This window comes from Platalea leucorodia (assembly GCF_965183815.1).
Source record: "Platalea leucorodia genome assembly, chromosome: 13".
In the NCBI taxonomy this organism is placed as follows: Eukaryota; Metazoa; Chordata; class Aves; order Pelecaniformes; family Threskiornithidae; genus Platalea; species Platalea leucorodia.
In genome coordinates, this window is record NC_138835.1 from 16,857,517 (window position 1) to 16,878,326 (window position 20,810).

The following is a 20,810-nucleotide window of genomic DNA, read 5'->3' on the forward strand; positions in this document are numbered from 1 at the left end:
GTTCTCCACCGGCTGATCCCATGTCCTCCCCTGGCGTTTGCACAAGCTCCATGCACCTTTGGGGAGCAAGAGCCATGCATCCCAAGAGTTGCAGTTACACGGGTATCTCCAAAAGCAGAATTTACCATTACATGTCTTAGGTTTCTCCTCGCCCCCGCTTCTGTCTGCACCATGTAATTAAATGATCAGGTTTTTCTCTTTCAGACTTGTGCAAGTCTCCATCGGCTCCTCCTGGGCGTTGAGCAAGATCAGTGGTTTCAGCCTGCTGGGAGCACACGCCTGGCGCCTGGGGCTCGAGGACTTACCTGGACTTCCAAATTTATTAGTGAAATTATTTGTATTGGCAGATATCAGAAACACTCGGGGATTAGGTTACATCACGGTGATTACCCAGCCCTTTCATTCTTTTGCTTTTTCCTCTTTCTCAGTCAGGATTTATACATAGACTGTTTCTTGCCTCTCTCCAGGAGATCGGTGCAAAGCTTGGATAACCTCTGGGGACTCTCCGCTGGAAAAGAAGCGGGCGAGGTGACGGCAGGCCCTTCCCTGCAGGAGTCCCCGTCACGGCGAGGTGCAGCAGCTCACGTCATGCCCCTGCGGTGGAAGCGAGAAGTGGGAGGGCAAGCCGGAGCAGCCTGGTGGAGCCGCGGCCATAGCCTGCGGAGAGGCTCGTCACGCCTCGTGCCGCTGCCATGGCCAACAGCCGTGGGCTCTCCTGCCGCTCCTGGGGCCGGGGCTCAGGGTGGCCTCGAGACCCAGCGGGCCACGTGCCCCATCAGGCAGCTCCAGCCCTTTCTCTGCAGCGGGTTTTAGGCATCATGAGCAGCTCTGGTGCTTGTGGAAGGGGAAGGCTTAGCGCCCCGCTGGGGTACCGACCATGGGGCGGGTGGTGCGGGACACAGACGCGTCCTCATGGGGCTGTTCTGGGGTGTTCAGACATGGGAATTTTGGGGAGTGATTCTCGTATTCAGGCTGTGTTTTGGCTAATGTAGCTCTGCTGGACTTGCATGGAGCCCTGCTCGCTTTCCTCTAGTGCGAGGGCAGCGTTTAGCCCCTGACACGCGGTTTGGGAACCGTCTCCAGCTCGTTGCCTCTCTCTGTCCATTGAAGCCCACGCACTCCCGCAGGCCTCTGCCGCCTCTGGCGCTCCGAGCAGCCGTACCCGGTTGGAAGATGTCAAGCATTTGGTGCATTTTATTCCTTGGCGGCTGGCTGGCGTGGTCGGGAGGAGCCGATGGCCCGGGAGCTGTCATCAGGATTGATCTTAGAACGATTGACCGCGGTAAGCGCTCGGTCACGTTAGCGTCCGTGCGTGGACATGAGTCTGTCTGTCCGTGTGTGGACACGAGTCTGTCTGTCCGTGCAGACAAGCGGGCAGCGGCGCACTGGCTGCGTGGTGGCAGGGAAGCCGCCTTTCGCTGCTGCACAGTGCCCGCCGAGCTCCAGCCGTTCCCCAGGGATGGCAAAGATTACTGGTAATCCGAATTTACAGCACGGGAAGCGTCCTGATGGTGCCTGTGTGTGTTGGAATGGGAATATGTTAAATAATGATGTTTTATAGGCTACGCTGGAGGGTGCTGAGGCCCCTCACCCTCCGGCACAGGCTCCTCCCTGGGGGTTTTGTGCTAAACTCCTCATCTTGTGCAAACCTTCCAGCGATCTCCACTGCTCTGAATGAGAGCGATGTTCTGCAGAAAATGGCAGAGGAAGCCGCAAAAAAAAAGCCAACCACCAAGCCCATCAAAGGCATCTCGGGGTGAGTGATGATCAGCAGCGTTACACCACGAGCCTGAACCTGGGAATGAGAAAATAAAAGCAGAAGGTTGGGAAGTGTCAGCCTGCAGGCAGAAACGAATCACTCCCCGCTAACAAGTGTGATATTAAAGCTGATGATTTTCTGCATGGTTGTGTCTACAAATACATGGAGAAACTATAACTTAAAGGCAACAAAGCGTGTCGGCTCCTGCTTCGGTGCCGGCTGGGGACTGCTGCGGCGGCTCTGCGGCACCGGGGGGTTTGCTCTCAAAGCCGGGGCTGCCCGGCTTTTGTCAATAGTGTCCTGAGGGCACCCCAGAGGTTTCCGGGGGATCAGAGCTGGCCCTCCGTCCCGCAGATTCGTGCTGGGTGAAAGCATGGAGATGTTTTGAACACAAAAGCATTTTTTTCCTAAATTTTTTCAGAATTAAGTGGTGCAATCTTTTTTGTTAGGAAGAAACATGTTTCTAAATTTAAAAGTGGTTTTAAATGGAAAGTTTAAACAAGAAGTAGAAGAATAAAGATGGTGATGGCAATATCAGTGACAGGTGACTTTGATGGAAGCAGCCCGACCTGGCTCCTCTGCGGGCTCTGCTTTCCTGGCTCTTTTCCTTTGTTTTTTTTTTTTTTTTTCCCCACAGGCTCAAAATGAAAGACCTGCGTCCCCCGGTGATATCGCTGGCACTCTCGCCGGGCTCAGGGATCTTCATGGTCGTCTTGGTGCAAATGACCATCGCTGGGAAAAGGTGAGCGGGAGCCGGCACCGGCGGGGAGAGCCGCTGGCGGGGCTGGGGTGGGCTCGCTCGCGGCCGGGGCTTGGCCTGCGGTGACCGAGCTTTGCTCTGAGCAGCTTTATAGGAGGAAACACAGAAATCGCGCTGGCCGCAAAGCTGACGGGCAGCAGCCGGCTGTGGCAGGACACCGCGGGCATCCCCAGGTTCAGCTGCAGCAGCTGCCACATCGCTCTCGTCAGCGTTAAAACCAACCTCCCCAGCAGGCGAGGCCCAAAGGACAACGGCCGTGGTCTGCCGATACCAGTAATTCCTCAGAGGTGGGTACCAGCAGTGTTAAACCTTCCAGTCTCCGGGTGCGGGCTTCTACAGAACACAAATGCTTTTTGCCGTTCATTTTCTCCACTAAGAAAACCAAAATGTTTTATGGAGAAATTCAGGCCAGCTCTCTCTCTGTTATTCCATGCACTGTTCGTCTTTGGCATCAGTCCTCATTTAAGTGCTGTACTCCTGGGATATCAGAGCTGATTTTAGGCATGGAAACCTTTAGCTTTGTTTAAAGCCAGAAGATGGCATTCTTGAGAAAAGGTTTGTAAAGAGAGAAAACATCTTTTATTAGACATTAGGCATATTTTGGCTTAATCCATACCAGATAGGCTTCTTTAGCGCTTGACTTTCTTGCCTTTTGATCTTTAGTAAATAATTATTGCTATGTGCATAACGGCCGTGCCGGCTGACGTGTTGTCTCTGCCCAGCATCCTGCCCAAAGTCATGAGCAAATTTCTGGACAGCACCCTTCAGAAGGTGCTGCCAGGGCTGGTAAGCCCGATCCTCCTCCCATCCTTGTTTCCGAGACAGCATCTCCTCCTCCTCCTCCTCCCTGCACCGTAACAGGGTTCACAGTTTGGCCACACAAAGGAGCTTGCAGGCTGGTAGAAGGGAGCATCTGCAGCAATTACTGGTTTTATGCAGTCACCACCCCCAGCAAAGGCACCGCCGCTGCCTAAAGCCTCCAGGTCCCAGCCCGGCGGTTAGGGACGCGATGCTCAGACAGAGCTGATCTTGATGCTGAGCACGCTTGTTCCTAAAGGCTTGTCAAAGGGCAGACTTGCAGCCTCTTAACACGTGTCATCAAGTCGGTCTGGCTAAGTCAGATATCTGTGGGGGGTCTGGCCCTGTTCTTCACTCAGCTTAAGGCAGGCTTACTCCAGAATAACCTAATTCAGCCGGGGACAGAGAAAACTGAGGCAAGCCCTTGTCTGGATAATTAATAACGGAGGGTCCTGGTGCTTCAGGGTGGGAGCTGCGCTGGTCTGGCAGCCACAAAGCTCTGCTCCCACCAGAAGCCTCCGTGCAAGGTTTTCTCACATCTTTCTTCTCGCCCTACAGCTGTGTCCAGCCGTGGATGCGGTGCTCAACCTTGTGAATGCAAAATTCACCACCATGACTAGTAAGTTGGCAGCCATCCATCCATCCAGCCCCCCACCCATCTCACCCACCTCCTTCCCTCCCCCTGGCAAGGGGAAAGCGCAGATCTGTCACCGAGGGCAGACAATCCGCTGAGCCCTGACTCGGCTCAGGCTGGGACAAACCCCGACGGGGGCCACACGAATATCCACCCCCTCCTCGGTGCAGATTCGGGAGAGCCTGGCACCACAGAGGCTGGCAGGGAGGCAGGAGCCCACCGAAGCCGTAAATGGCACGTGGCACTGGTGAACCGGCGGTTTGGTGCTGGTGAGCGCTCTCCCCGTGGCGCAGAGCGTGCACCTGGGCTGCTGGGAAGGCCACACGCTGCATCTCACCCGTGCATTTTCAGAAGGAGCCTTTGCTGTCTCTGCATGACGTTTTTATAGTTTATACTAACAGCTATTTAAAAATAGATGAGGGTCAACGTGACATAATCCAGCTGACCTAAAACCTGTTTGGGTTTTTTGCTCTTTAAGTTTGACGGGCTGAAGTTGGTTCAGGATGGAGAACATGCTCTCGGTGGGAAGCGGCCCCTTCCCGGCGGGCGGCTGGCGGAGCCACGGCACCTCTGGTGCAAGGGGGAGGTTTAGTGGGGCCCAGATCTGGGTGAGGAGTTTGCTGAGGGTGCCAGGGCAGCTCGCCGGGGGCTGCGGGGGCGAATGATGCCGTGCCTTTCCTCTCCCTGCAGTCTGGCTCCCGTGGCCTTGGCTTCCTCCTCCCTCGGGACGTTTGACGTGAGTTGGGCAGCCTGCGCCGTGCGTGGGGCTGGGGCTGCGAATCTCCGTGCTGGCGGTTTGTGTAATGCTGTACCAGGAATGCTCTCCCTGGAGCCCCGTCCCACTGCTTTTATTATCAATACCAGATTTGTTAAAAAAAAAAAACCACAAAAGAAAACCAAAGTGAATGCTGAAGATCGAAATGTTTTTTCAAGGAATAGCATTTCAAGGAATAACAAATGGCACATCAACTGCCAAAAGCATTTGCCCACAGGCGTGAACGCTCTGGAAGGCGTCCCTGCTTGTAACGCGCTGTGTTCATTCCTGGGAGAGTTTTGGCCGTGAGCAACCCTCCCCGGCGCGGCGCTGGCGGGTGGGAGCGCGGGCAGGGCTGCCCTGAGGCCGTGCGTGCTGGGTGTTCGGTCTCCTCGTCCCCCTCTGATCCTGGTGCTGGGGTAGAGATGCTGGGAGGGGGAGCGCCCGGGGGCTCGTGCGGATAACATTTGGGCTGGCTGCGGCAGGGCGTTGGGCTGTGAAGAGGGTGCCTGGGTGCCCGGCACCGACTGCCGGGCAGAGGGCAGAGCGCTGCTGGGGCTGGGGACGGTCTCATCTGGGGCAGTTTTCATGGCAATTTAGAATTTCTCAAAGGTTCCCATTCTGCTCCCGGGGACATTTGCAATTTTCCTGTGATGGGAGAAGGCACTGGACGAATCGATGGGGCGAGCGTGGCGGACGCGGCTGCTGGCACGCGGAGCGATGGGCAGTTTACACCGCTTCTCTGTGTTTCAGGAGCTTCCGCTGAAAAGAGTTTTGGCAGATATTGTTCATGTGGCTTGTGTGCCTTCGATCAACAGTAAGCATAGCTATCTGCGCGGGGAAAAAAGTTCTCATTTCTTTTCCTATAGACTGTTGTTATCTTTTTTTGGCGATGGCATTGCCTGGCTGACCTTGCACGCTTTTCCTGCCCTCAAGGCTGTGAGTGACTGCCAGGAAAATCACTTGCCGGCTGTTTTGCACCCGTGGGGTTTGCAGCGGGAGCCGGAGGAGGGCAATGCCTCCCGGTTGGGGCTCCGGTGTGCCCACTCCTCTGCAGGCAGGAGAGATCTGCCCGCACTGAACAGATCCCTGCAAAGGATGCAGGCTGCTCCTCTGAAACCGCTTTGAATGTTTTCCTGTCCTGCAAATCAAAGGAATTTCAGCCCTGCCATTTTTCCTTCTGAGTGTTCCCCAAACCCCTTGCCAGACCTTGGGCAGGCGCGGGCAGGCAGCGCGAGAGCGGGCAGGCAGGGAAGCGCCGGAGACGCCGGCAGCGCCTGCCACAGCCCCAGCGCCTCTGTCAGCGGCTGCCCCCGTTGCAGGGGTGCTGCGCGGAGGGGTGCCCCTGCCCGACCTGCTGCGCATCACCTACCGGCGGGCCAACCTCGGCGGGTTCGAGGTAGGCACCGAGGGGCTTGCTCACGTGGTGGGTTTTCTGTACCCCGGCTCATCCCTGGAGTTCGTGCTGTTAGTCCGTCACATCTGAGCATGGAAGCAATGGCTAAATCCTACCCATGTGCTTCGTATTTTTAAATCTGCAGAATGCTCTAGTGCTGGACGTGCCCGTCACGGAGACCTGAGGCGCGGGGAGGTACGGCTGCAACCCGCCGCTGCTGCGAAGACGCAGCAGGACCAGGCGGGAGAGGGAGCAGCAAGGGTTCCTGGGGCGTTTCTTCCTCTTTCCTTGACTTTTCAATAGTTTGACTGCACAAGCCAAAATAAAAAGACCCCATCACCCCACGATGAGACTCTGGCCCGCTGCGGCTCTAGTGGAGCCAGCTGGGCATGTCTGGGCAGAGGTCGTGTTTCTTGAAAGGACTGGTCCCTAAATAAATCACATTTGCAACAGAAATAGCATGTGCATTCGCCTGCTGCAGGCAGGAGCGTGGGCTGCTTGCGGGGCGCAGCACCAGGGTCTCCTGCAGGAGGGGGTGCAAGAAGGGGACGCCCCTGCTCCTGGGGTGCACGTGCTGCGGGAGGAGGGGAGGCTCACTGCGGTCGGGGGGGATTAGGACTGCTCGGAATGAGTTAGAGATGGGCATTTAGACATCTCCATCTGTTTTTTAATATTTCAGAAGAGCCTAGCGTCGTGGTTTATCGGCTGCGTTGCAGCTATCGATCCCAAGCATATAGCTCACTGATTGCTGGATAATTACCTGTCATTAGCAAGTCAATAAACAGCTTTGATCCTGATTTCATCAAGCCAACACGATTTGAACATTTTTTCCTGGTGACAGGTAGCTGGTGCGGAATTAAGGATATCTTTGAAAAGATCATTGTGGTGTTAAGAAATTGTCCCCAAGAAAATCTGGCTGTGAGGCAGGCTCTGAGAATCCATTTGTTTCCTTGTGTGCGCTGCCAGACCCAGCAGGCGTTTGTTCTGCAGCGCGGGTGAGGAATTGTCCTCGTCAGGAGCCCTAAGCAATGAGGGAAGCAGCCATAAAACCAGCTCCCCGTGAGCACTGGTGTTTATGGTGCCTTCTCTCTTCATTTTGCTGCAAACGTTGTCAATGCCAAGCATGTTTTTTTAAGAGATTTCCCTTATTGTTCTTGCATTAGCTAATAAACAATTAGACAGTTTGAGCCTGAATTCCCTTACAAAGAACAGAAAGGAATCAAAATATCTGTATGCAACCCTCCTAGGAGAAATCAAGGCTGGAAACCTCAGGGGGCTCCTAGTTAATTTTTCGTCAAACGCTGAACCAGGCTGCCAAGCTGCACCGTGGCGTAGCTGGTAGCTGGTGCCCTGGGGCACTGGGCCCTGGGACACGCGCAGCCACCGGCATCGTCCCCCGGAGCTGTACACGCACCCCGGCAGCCCTGGTCCCCCCAGCAGCGGGGGCCGCACCAGTCTCTCACAGTTAATGGTCCCAGAGGAACGAAAGAGCAAACCAAGACTGCTCCGGCTCAGGGGTCCCGCAGAGGCAATTTCCCCGGGCAGAAGGGCCACCTCTGGACGATGCCCTCGAGGGGAGAGCAGAGCAGAACCGTCTGGCTCTTCAGCCAGGGCTAATGCATTGCGCTTTGCCTGCCCTGGCCAGAGCCTGCTGCGCTCTCGCTCATGTCAAGATCTCTAACGCTTCCCGGGGATACGTCCCTCTTACCACCTGCCCTTCGGTCTCGGTTTCCAGGTGATCCGAAAGCAAAGCAGGGTCTGTTCACACCAGTCCTATTCTTCTCCCTTCGACCAAGTCCGTTCCGCTTGACTTGGCCTTTCCGTCCTCACACAGTGATTTGGCTTCGTGTTCTTGGGGCTTTGAAAGTTGCTTTAGCGAGACCTGGACCTCACGATGTCATTCTCTTTATGGGAATCTGCTTCGGTTTATCCAAAATATTTAATTGTTGGAGACCTCTGCATTCAGCAGCGGCTGGTGAGAGGCCAAGTTACTGTCATGCCTGAAAGGTCACTGCTCAGAAGCTATTCTCTGCCGTGCCAAAGTGCCCCTTTACTGTGTGCTGACCATTATCAGGTCTGTCGTTATGGTAATTTGGGTTTCGTATGGTGATTGCCCAAAGTATAAAGTGTTTCAGGAGGGATGATAACATAATACCATCTTGTTAACACTCTCTTCCACCTTATCAAATGTCATCATCTAGCTGTGACAGCAAGGCTTTGTGCTCCCGAGGTGCCTGGCTGAGCAGGTTGCAAGGAGAGTGACAACTCCTTAAATACTTTGGCACCTTTGCCGTCCCTTCCTTGGCCCTTAGCTAGGATATTTTCTAAAGCCGGAATTAATGTGACAAAAGCTGGCTAATCTGCTGAAAATACTTATTTCCAAGTTTGCAGAAAGTATTAACTCTGAGCAAGCATTTTTCTGGACTATTATTCTTCCGAGCTGAGGAGCAGCCCATCCGCCCCTGCCATTAAGGAGCGCATCAGGGGAGTGAATAGTTCACCACCGTCCCCTCGGCCGACGGCGCTCCCCCCACCGCAGACAGCCTTGGCTGTGCGCACCGGGACACGGTCCGCTCACAGGGGCTGCATTTGGTCTGTCGCCCGCAGAGGAGAGTTTGCTCTTTCTTGCCCCAAAGAGCTGCTGCGCTGGTGCAGCTCAAGGCAGCGGCTCCGTGTATCCATGCGGTGCCGGTGATCGGGACCGGGACGGGGCGGAAGGGAAAAAGCCAGCATGGCTGTGGGGGCACATGATGACAGCTCAGCAGAAATTTTTCTCCTTTCCTCCTGCCTGTAGCAGTAAATCATCTGGCAGTAAATGAGCCATGATGGACCAGGTGTGACACAATTTTTCAGCATAAAAAAAACCTGGCCAAAAATCTGAGAGGGCAGGGGCCTGGACAGAACCACGCTGCGGAGGCAGAAGACCCCGTGCAGCTGCAGCACGTTTGTTGCATGGGATGGTGTGGCAGGGAGGCCACCTCTCTTGCCATGCCCACACTGGGATCAACAGTCCCTCCAGGACTTCAAAATGATCCGGCGCCGATAAGCTCCAGCCTGGGAGCTCCTTGGCTTCGTGGTCGATGGCACCACCCTCTCAACGGTATCTCCCCATCACGGCGCATCCCACCTCCCGTCCTCCTGGAGTGCTCTGAGGCAGAGGTGATGGACCTGGAAACAGTGCCACGCCAGTGAGACCAGTGCAGCATTTCGGAATCAGGTAGCATCTCTCCGAAGAGTCTGTCAGCTCAGGGTATCCGTAAAGCCGCGACACCCGGTCGATACACCTTATCACGGTGTCACTATTCCTTCCCAATTCAATACCTCCGTTTCCTCAAATGGATTATGAGCCATTCAGGTCACTGGACAGGCGCTGCTGGCTTCGGTGAATGTTGGGTAAGGGCGCAGTCAGTAGGCACGTCGGGATGGGAACGCTGGGCTTGCCCTGTTGGCCTGGACGGTGAATACCCGGCTCTGTTACTGTCACCACGGTCTGGCTTTACATTGAGGAAGGTGCTGCCTGGTCCTCCATGTATCACCCATAACGTGTGGCACGTCCCCACTGCATGGGCTTGCTGTGAGGGTAAAGTGCTCAGTACTGCAGCACCAAGAACTGTAGAAGTACTTAACAGCGAGGGGGGGGCTAGTATTTTGACACATTTTTTTTCAGTCAAAATCTCAGTTTTATCTGAAAAAATAAGTATTTTATCAGGGCATGACTTTTCAGCCATGTTCGCATCTTGACACGAGAGCAAGCTCGAAGGCTGATGCCCATGTGTGAAACCAGGCAGCGGTGTGCGGACTGGCACCCAGAGCTGGCCGAGTTTGCCTCTGCGCCTACGGGTCGTTGCTCAATGATTTACCTAACTCCTAACATCTCTAGGGAAATATTTGCAGTGGAAGTCACCAGAAACCATACAGTGTTTGTTTTGGATTCTGTTTTGGATCCAGTTCTGGATGTCCTCGATGACATCGCCTACCTCTTTCCTGCTGTAAAGCTCTATATATGAGGATGCTTGCTGCAGGTCATCTTCAGAAGACAGGGACATCGGCTAGAGAGAGCCTTGCACTCCTGAGCTTGGTCAGGTAAGAGCAAACCTATTCCTCAAAAAGCATGCTCTTAGCTTCTGCTTCTGCAAACCTGAATGTTCTCCAAAGGAGAATCCTTAACGTTCATTTGAGTATTGGCTTTCCAACAAAAGTTGTTATTCTTGCCTGCCTGAATTATGGTCCAACAAGTGAAATGTGCGGTGGCTTTCCCTATGAGTTTCTGAAGAACAGACATGCATGTCCGTTGTATCTGCAGTCCTTGAAGAAGAAAGGATATTTCATGGTTTTCATAAACAATTATAACTTAAATTGTTTTTGGTATAGCTCTGCTATCTGAGGTAGATTTTTACCTCAGGTGAATTAGACCTCTCACACTTGTTTTGATCCCTTTTTGATACACTATTTACATTTAAATAGATTTGGGGCAATGAAGTTCATTATAGTTCTTTTTAAAAAAAAGCTACTTGAAATTGTAGGTCCCACAGAAATAGTTCAATGACACTGAAACTTTAAAAAATATTTTCTCCTTCTGACAATTCTAGCAAAAGGTGCTTTTATGCAGAGGGAAGCCTCAGATGTTTCATGTTTGTGTGGAGATCATGACATTCGAACAAGGAGAAGCTCTCCTTACTAGATATGTCGGTGCATTTGTCCGGTGGAGAGGCCACTGCTTTCCTTTCCGTGACTGGAGACAACCATGTTGTCAGAAACATCCCGGTTTCCCATCATGCGGGATGCAGGATTGGTTTCTCGGACAAACTCCCGCCCAGAAGAGGTGCGCCCAGATCGCCCAGAGCGGTCACCACCATCGCTCACTGGCGCTGAGGGATTAGAGCCAGAACAACCACTTGCTTTTCACTTGGCTGCTGTGACGGTCAGGCTTTGGAGCAACTGCTGTTGAAGTCCTGGTTCCTCCTGCAGGAAAGCGCCATCAGGAGTTTTACTGTGCCCACCACTGTGGCGAGGAGGTTGGAGAGGTGCCAGCAGCTTCCACTCCGATTTTGTCTTCTCTGACAGGCATTCCTCCTTTTTCTTTCCTCCATCCTCCTCTTTCCTCCCTCCGCTGGCTTGTGCTCGCTGTTGCACTGATCACAATCACTTTCCACAGTTATCGGGACCGAAGATGTCTGTGTTCTGGGCTGTTTTCCTCCTCTGCAGCCTGCTGAGCCCTTCACAAGGACTTGGAATCATGTCCTCGGTTGCCAAAGCAGATGTAGATGGTAAGTGTATGGAAGAGACAGGATTTATGGTTTTTTTGAGACCAGTTCTGCTCTGTCTGTCTCTTGACCATGCTCAGAAAATCAGAAGCTGGACCACATCCATCAAGCAGCAGTGGCAATGCTGACAATTTGCATTTATAAAGCACTTGGGAGATGGCACTTCAGATACTTTACAGTGTCTGGTGCCACCACCCCTATTGTAGAGAGGGGAATAGAGGGACAGTGGAGGGGAAGGAACAGCCAGGCTGACACCGCATGCTTGTGTGCTGAGTCCACATAGCTCACAGTGACCTCTCATCCTTTTTTTTTCAGATATTACACATTCACTAGCCAAACGTGACCTCCAGAAGCTCCAAGCTGGTCTCCTTGGCGGTGATCTGCTCAGTGGTGTCCTTGGAAAAGATAGTCTCCTTGGCAGAGATGGTGCTCTTGGTGGTCTCCTTGGCAGAGACGGTGCTCTTGGCAGTCTCCTTGGAAGAGATGGTGCTCTTCGTGGTCTCCTTGGCAGAGATGGTGCTCTTGGTGGTCTCCTTGGCAGAGATGGTGCTCTTGGTGGTCTCCTTGGCAGAGACGGTGCTCTTGGTGGTCTCCTTGGCGAGGATGGTGCTCTTGGCAGTCTCCTTGGTGGAGATGGTGCTCTTGGCGGTCTCCTTGGCGGAGACGGTGCTCTTGGTGGTCTCCTTGACGGAGATGGTCTCGTTGGCGGTCTCCTTGACGGAGATGGTCTCGTTGGTGGTCTCCTTGATGGAGATAGTGCTGTTGGTGGTCTCCTTGACGGAGATGGTGTCCTTGGTGGTCTCCTTGGCAGAGATAGTGTCATTGGCAGCCTCCTTGACAGAGATGGTGTCCTCGGTGGTCTCCTTGGCAAAGATGGTCTTGTTGACAGTCTCCTTGATGCTGTCCTTGATATTCTCATTGGCAAAGGTGGTCTCCTTGGCAAAGATGGTCTCGCTGGCAGTCTTCTTCGTGGAAATGGAGAAGATCTCACAGGGTGAGTGAGAGTGGGAGACGGGTTTCCCTGAGCAGCCCTTGGGGCATCTGGGCCACGCTGAGGAAAGGAGGCTCTGGTCTGGAGCCTGCTGTCTGAACACACGGGGCCCTCTCTTTTCCCCTCCTGGGGCAGGTTCATAAATGAGGGTTCAGCTCTTGGGAGGTGCTGTATGTGCCTGCCATGCAAGCGTGCCTTGTATGTGCTGCAAGCTGCTTCTGGCGGGTAGGGATCCTTGCTGACCCAGGGTGGAGAGGACCCTGAAACTGCAGCTCTGCAATCACCCACAGCGCTGGGGGCTGAGGGGACAGGGCATCCGCTGCACAAATGTTCTACTTACTGCCTTCTCCTTGTTTCAACCATCCAGGCCAAAAATTTTGAACAACACCCTCCCCAAAATAAGTCTGCGCTCCCTGCCAGGCTTTGGGCACCAGGTGGGCTTCAACACCCAGCTGCTGGTTGAGAGCACGAGGTACGGAGTGTCCGTCAGGGGCACGGCTCGGGGTAGGGGGGCCCCCATCTCTTTGGAAAGTAGACGGCCAGCAAATTTCCTGAGCCGTGTGCTGTGTTTCCCCCCACGCAGCGCGCCGGGCAGGGGGCTCTGTGTGCAGGTGGAAGCAGATGTGGCCCTGTTGGTCCAGGACAAGTGGGCGGCTCTCCAGGACGATAAGGACTGCAAGACTGTTGACATAAAGATCCGTCTGAGGTAGGCATCCGTGCGGGGTAGCAGCAGTGTGAGGCTGGCATCCGTGTGAGCGGGGTGCTCGTGGCCAGCACGTGGCCGCCGCGGCAGTGGGAAACCTCAGTGCTGCTGGCCGTCGAAGGCAGTGCGGTTCTGCCCGACGCCTCGGAGGCTGAGCTACTCGGGTGCTGGCCTCGGAGGGGAACTGCCGAGCTTTCTTTTAAAATTTGGGCTCAAGAAAGAATATTTCTGGGTTGTTCTGGGAACCTAGCACTGGGCCAGATTCAGAGGGCGTGGTTTTGGTAATATTTTGGCACTGAATGTGGCCCTGGACAGTGCAAGTGAGGCCTCATATTTCTCCTGTGCAAAGTACTTTTATTTTCCAGCCATTAATCTACATCACTTTTTATTTTCTATCTTCCTGTTCCCCAGACCCAAAGTGCCACTTCTCGATCAGCCTTTAAAAAACTTCCTTAGTGATGGCCTGCGTGCGTTGGTAAGTCTGCAGAGCGGTCTTCACGCGAGCCACCAGGACGGTGCTGGGCGAGCAGGCAGGGCGGGCAGCGCAGGCAGGGCAGGCAGGGCAGGCAGCGCAGGCAGCAGGCCAGGCTGCCCCCACGGACGCGGCTGTTTGCTCAGCTGCGGGCTCAGCCGGGTCGGCCAGTCCGTCCTCCCCGCCAGCGGGCACCGGCACCTCGCCGGCACCATCGCCTGTGCCAGGCTCTGCGGGCAAACGGGTTTCTGAGCCACGCGCTGGTCTAGCGGTCGCAGTGAGCCGGTCTTGCCCGGGAGGTGAAACCCGCCCTGGCTTAGAGGGGCCACTCGCCTGCCTGATGCTGAGCGCCGCAGTACCAGGGCGTCCACCAAAGCCTGCCCGGCAGCGGCTCCTGCCCGTGCTGAGCCAGTTTTTACGAGTCGTGTTAACGCCATGTACCTCCGCCGGTGCTGCGGGCGCAGGGCTCTGACCTTCCTCTGCCTCCCCAGGGCTGCGACATTGTCAACACCAGGCTCAACGCGGTGAGCGCTCTGCTCGGCTCCGGGACCCGTAAGTGCTGCCACCCTGCTTTTCTTCTGCCCCCGGGTGACCCCCTGCACTTAGGGTTGTTTGGTTTTTTAACATGGGGTAAATACAAATATTTTAACATCTTCCTAAAACACACCTCTCGGCTGAAGCACAACATTCAATTTCCCTTGCCCCAGAGCAGTAGCAGACGATTTTTCCTGCAGAAAGCCACTTCAGGAACTGTTGCTTTTAGAAACAATATTTTTCTGCAAAATAGTGCTTTCTAGTGGCTTGTCCAGCTGGGAACGCTGTGAGCAGGAGCCGCCGTTGGTTCCGACATCGCTTGGGACCACGGGCTTTAGGAGCATCTCTGTCTCACTGCAGCTTCAAAGTTTTCCTCCCTGCATCCCACAGCCGTGCTCCCGCTCGGGGCCCTGGGAGATCTGCCCCCCTTTTCCATCATCAGTGGCGATGCTATCCAGCTGGACCTGAACGTAAGTGCCACCGCTTCCCCGGCCCCAAACCCTCTGACTTAGTGAGTTTGGGTAATTAATTCATCTGAATGCGGTGGCCATTTGTCGAAGGCTCCTCTAACTCCAGCTGTCTTCAGGAAAGCATTCGCTGGAAGGGGCTGACGAGCGTGGTCCGGCCACGTCCGTGCTAATGCCACCACTGGGTCTCTACCTTATTTTTTACTCGCTAATCCTTGAGGGTAGCATGAGCCAGATTGGCTTGGCACTGCTTAATTAAGCACAATTATAGCCCTCTCATAGTTGTTAATTAGAAAAGCTTAATTTGATACAGGGTCAGTGGTCACCATTCCCAAGCAGGTTCCAGTGGTTTGTAAAAGTTTGATACGTAATTAATAGGGACCATAATCAGGCCAAAAGTATTGGCAATGGCTCTTACTGACCGGGAGGTGTGGCAGTGTTTTAAGGGGAAAGCTGTAGCAAGTGCAAGCACCGTCTGTGCTAGAACAGCCTGCAGCGGCTGTGTGTTTATTAACCCTGCGTCAGCCTCTCCGCAAGGTCCGCGGGTGGGCAGGGTGCCTGGTGCGACTGCGGCCCTCCGAGCCCTGCCAACGTCCCCCCCCTGCTCTGTCCCCTACAGCTCCCCGTTGGGGACACGGAGGGCGGCGTGGTGGCCTCCGCGCAGGGACTACCGCTCGCTGCCACCCTGCTGCTGGCCACCGGCCGCCCGCCACAGCTCAGCCTCTCCCAGCGCGCCCTCGACGTCCTACTGGAGTCGGTCCAGCGGCAGGGAGCCTTCAACCTCAGCATCACCAGCTCGAAGGTGGGTCGCGACACCCCTCTCCGGGGCCAGGTCGGGGTCCTGGTTGCTCTTGGGTGACCCAAGGGTGCCCGCCACCGCGTGCTTGTGTTTGTTTGTGGGGTCCAGCCGAGCCCAGTGTGGGCTTTGCACAAACCCTTCCAGCCGCCGACGCCACTGGTGCTGTCCCCGCAGGTGCCCAGTAGCATCTCGCTGTCCACCTCTGCCCTTCTCCCGCTCATCCCCCAGGTCAGCCACCTCCTTTGTGTGCATTGATCTCCAACCCCTCTGCCCGCCCCGGCCGTGCACAGACCCCCTTGCCCTGACCTCCCCCTGCCCCGTGCAGCTCGCCAGGATCCTCCCCGGCTCTCTGCCGCTGGAGCTGCGCGTGCGGGTGGCCGACGAGCCAGTGGTGGCCGTCAGGGGCAGAAGAGCCACCGCCACCCTCAAAGCCTCCATTGACATCTTCAGTCCCGCCCTGCAGTCCTCCCAGAGGCCCCTCTTCTCCCTCGACACGGTGAGTGTGCTCCCGGGGGACGAGACCTCCAAGACAGGGCGAGGGGTGAGCCTGGCTGCTCTCCGGCATCGCTCGCCTTGTCCTGCCGTGGCCGTGTAGTCCTTGTACTTTTGAAGTCAGTACAGCTCGAAAACGCTGGGGTCCAGTCCTTTTAAAATGCTCGTAACCAAGCGCAAGTGAAATGTTTAAGGAATAGTACAAAATAAGGACAGGAAAGGCGAACCCTGGGGAGAGATATACATGATGCCATCCATCAAAAAAATGCAATTTCTAGGCAGAGTCAGGTGTTTTTTCTTGGAATGGGTTATTTACAAATACTCTGAGTTTCCTTTTCAGTCTTGGGAGCTACGTGGGGAACTAACTTCATTCCTTTCGTTGTTCCAATTTCAGGACATTGTTCTGAACATCGTCCCGTCGGTCTCTGATGGCAAACTGCAGACCTCCCTGGCTCTCGACAGGTAGAGCCGAGCTTCGCGGTCGCTGCGGGCAGGGAAGGGGCTCTGCCTGGGGACGCTCCCAGGAGCCCGACAAGATGGGGCTGGCGGCAGCGATCGGGGAGCGCGATGTAGACGTGGTAGGGACGTAAGGGGCTGCCAGAGCTTTCCTGCCTCCTCCAGCCCCGACCTCAGACCAAGTGCACGTCTGAAGGGATGAGAGAAGCTTTAAAAAAGTTACCCTATTTCCAAAGTCCTTGTATATTTATGTGGATGAGACAAATTCCGGACCAAGAAAGGGTCTGATAGCATGTGGAAAGCTGGAGGAGGGCTGCACCCGATGCACCCCAACTCTGCCTTGTTTTCATCTTTTGTAGCATCAACCTGACCCGGGCACCCCTGAGACTCGACCCTCTCAGCGTAAGTGCATGCTGCTTTGGATCGAGGCGATGTGATGGCCAGAGGCTCTGCGTAGGGAGGGAGCACCAAAATGCCAATTCTTCTTCAGTCTTCACATTTCTTCTTCTCTTGGCAGAGGCCAATTGCTGTCTGCCCTGCCGATCCCCTATGCCCTATAGCAGTGACACTTGGACGAGTATGTTCACTTGTTGGCAGCACACTGGGGGTGCTGGGAAAGGGGGAGGAATAATCAAGAAGAAATTACCCGAAGAGCATGTCCCTGTGTATCCCCCCGCCCTCAGTCCTGCAAGAGTTTCACTGAAGGAAACTTCAGCCTTTGTCTTTCGTAGCTCTGAGCATCCTGCAGTGACAGAGCCTAATTGTTAACCCTGACATCGCCGTTTTCATCCCAATAACCGCTGCTCTCTTCTGATACCAACACACATCGTCTTTCCCTGCAGGTCTCCCCGCTTGCAGGGTGGATCAAGCAAGTCCTTGAGACTGCATATGTACCTGCCATTAATGGTACGGCCGGGGCCTGGGTCCCCTCTGCTCTCAAACTCAGCTGGATTTGGGGCTCTCCCCCTTCCCTCGCTGCCTGCATTCGGGGTTTCCCCCCGTGACGAGATGCTTTCACTTGGCTTTTGCAGATGCCTTGCGCGTGTCGGTCCCTCTGCCCAACGTTCTCAACAGCAGCCTCAGGAACGCCAGGGTTGACATCACCGACGTAAGGATCACACTTCCCGCAGCCCTGCTTTCCCGGGGAGCCAGGGGATGAGCCCCACGCCACCCCGGCCAGCCCATCTCCCGTGGGCTGCTCCCGGTTTCCAGGAGGTCCCTCTGCCTTCACGGACCCACAGGAAAACCTCACCTGGGATATGGGAAAAGCTGGCAAAGGTCTGAATGAGAAAACTGAATAGTTTTTGTGCTGCTTCTTCCAGGCAGACAACTCTCCCGACCAGACCTCTCTAAAAGGGTCCTGCTCAGGAGGATCCTCAACCCTGCTCGCCATCTGAGGCAGGCAACGTGCCACGAGCCCCAGAGCCCTGCTCATCTCTGCTCTCTCCGTTTTCATTTTCCCTTGAGCACTGCCCTGTGGTATCGCCGTGGCCCGAAGGGGACTGGCGACCGTCTCTGGTCGGCCGGTCCTGGCATAGCCTGGCATTGGTGTAGGGGAAGCTGCTCGGCTGGTGGATGGTAGGGAGGGTTTTCTGTGGCCAGTTTTAACATCCATCGTTGGGAAGCAGAGCTCTTCTTTAGGCATTAAGGTTGCTCTCATATTGCTCTTTCAATAAAACCTTTCACTGCCTCAGTATTTCCCTCTCTAAATGTTTATTTGACACGGGTTTCTGGCCATGCCCCTACGCCGTGCGGCCCGCGGACAGGCAGTGCAGCTCGAAGAGGAGGCTGTACCTACAGGGAACGAGCCGATGCCTTACAGAAAGCGTTTTCGAAGCTCAGCCTCACACGGGAGCTGGGGTTTGGTGCACATGGGTGCCCTGCTGCAGCCCATCCCCTGCCCGGCTGCAGCAGCGCTGGGGCTGCTCGCGCCAGGCTGACGGGTGCAGAGGAGGTGCTCGCAATGCAACGACGGCGCAAATTTAGCAAAGGGCTTGCTGGTATTTCCCACTCATTTGAAGACTTCATGGCAGCCGCTGCGAGGGGAGCAGCTCCTTGCCGGGGGCTCGTTTGCCGCACGTCCCACATGGAGCCCAGCAGCGCCTGCGGTGCAAGGCTGTGTACGGAGCCAGGCACAGATAAACTGAGCTTACACCTCCCTACCGCTTTGTTTAGGAGCGTATTATCCCCCTGTTGTGTAAGGTGCACTGGGTTGTTAGCAGCGCTTTTTATCTCACAAAGGTATTAAGTGTTGAGGACGCCAGGACAAAAGCGCCCTTATGGTCTGGAGCTGAGGTGTGGATCGCATGTCCCACCGCACAGGGGCTTTTCTGAGGCTTTGGAAATACCCGCTGCCGGGAAGTGGCTGGCAGCTGCGGGGATGGGTGGGATGGTCCTCAGGAACCGCTTCTTGGGTGGGATGGTCCTCGGGAACCTCTTCTTGGGTGGGATGGTCCTCGGGAACCTCTTCTTGGGTGGGATGGTCCTCAGGAACCGCTTCTTGGGTGGGATGGTCCTCAGGAACCGCTTCTTGGGTGGGATGGTCCTCAGGAACCGCTTCTTGGGCTGAACGTTAAAGGAGATAAAAATCTCGTGGTGCTTTTCTGGAGCCTTGAAACTTGAAAAATTACCCTGACACAGTAATTTGTGTGTGACTGCCTGAGTGCAAGTGTTAGCAGGGATTTGTCTGGAATAAGCTGATTTTCCAGCACGGCTCTTTCGGGATCAGCGGGGCTCTTTCGGGATCAGCGGCAGCTTCATGTGCTGCAGCCCGCAGAGGCTCGGGCTCCTTCACCTTGGCGTTAGCGCTGGGCTCTTGGTTAACAGCCCTGGCTGATAACTGGGCATCCAGTAACCTGTTGCTCAATGTTGTTCCCTGTTTTACAAGTCTTTATTTATACTGGAATATATTAAAACCACAAATTCTGCTTTATACACTCAATCCACTCATCCAGCTTTTGCAATTCAGGTATCTTTCCACTTTTTTCCACATCAGCTTCGCTATATAAGGACCCGCTGTTCCTACACGTTAAAGCAGAGGTGCCTCTGGACAGCCGTAAGGTCTCCCCTTGACCAAGAGCTGAGCACTGAAGACCAAAGCCAGGCTTTGAAATTCGGGATAAGACCAGGTAAATATGGTCAAAATGGCGGTACAGGGTGTCGTAAGCTTGGGAGGACAGAGCCACCATTTCACCTGCGGGCCTCGCAGTATTCTCTGGTGAGCAAGGAAAAAACATGGGAAAAATACCAATAATGGTAGAAATGCAAGTAAGTAATTTTAGTTTATATTTAGTGACTAGCCTGAAAAAATCAGAAAAGGAGGTTGCTATAGTAAAATGAAAACCCTTCTCTGAAGAAAACCACAATCATGTGACACAGAAGTTAGGGATTTTTTGTGTTGCAATATGCTCTTAAGGTTGTTATTATCATCTTTATTGTTATAAGGTTAAAACATGCCATTTTAAAAAGAAAGGCTTTATTCCAAATGTGAGTTGCTTGTATAATTGCAGCATGGATTTGCGTGCCTCCTGACAGGGCGGTTATTAGCGAGGGGAGCTCAGTGTAGTCTATAGGTTATGAGTAACGATTTCATACTGCAAGTCTGAAATGACGTCACGGCGACCGGGGCGGCAAGGCGCAGGTCGCCCGGGGTGCCCATCAACGGGAACAAGCAAACAGGTGCTGGGGTTGTGCTCGAAACCGTCCCTGCAGATGAGCGCGCGGACGCCCTCCCTCTTCGCCCCTTTTGTGTGTGTCCAGACCTGTCTGCTGAACGTGGCTCTCTCGTGAACCGTTTGGGTCCTCCTAAAGCCCACGTCTTCTATTCACTGAAAAATTTTCACCCAGCTCAAAATATCTGACTCCCCTTCATCTCCAGGGGGTCGCCCAGCCTATTCCCGCTCTTCTCCCCTTGTCCTTCCCCAGGTCCCGCCGGCACCCACAGCGCTCCCAGCCGAGCAGAAGTCACCATGGCACCGGCGCTGGGCATCGCCCTCTTATATGCCCTGCTGACCCCATCACTAAGTGAGCCAAAAGATGCCGTCCTCCGGCTCAGTAAAGGTGTTTTAAGCGATGGTGAGTCCCTCTGCCTCCTCTTAGCGGGACTCTGGGAAATGGGAACCGATGGTGGTCCTTGGGGGTTGCCGCCGTGGTACCAGCACGCCCGATCAGCCGGGGAGGGGACGGTAATTGCACATGGAAGGGGAAGAGCATGAGGCTTGCGTGCAAACCTCCCCCTCCAAACTGAACATGGAGTCATTTTTTTGTAATTAAAATTTCAACCGGCCAGGCTCTAAAAGCAGAGACATTGCCGGTGTCGGGGATTGCTCCGCCTGGGACCTGCACCTCTCAGGAGGCGTGAGCCGCACCTCAGTTATCTCACATTTAGGCTTTATCAGTGCTCGCCCTGTGACTGTTCCACACCATTTGCTGTCTTACTGGTGCGGCTGCAGGCAAATTCCCCCGAGGTTCTTTACGCAGCTCTCAACGTGGTGCCTCCTGTCCTGGAGCCCTTTTGCTGTTGCATCATACA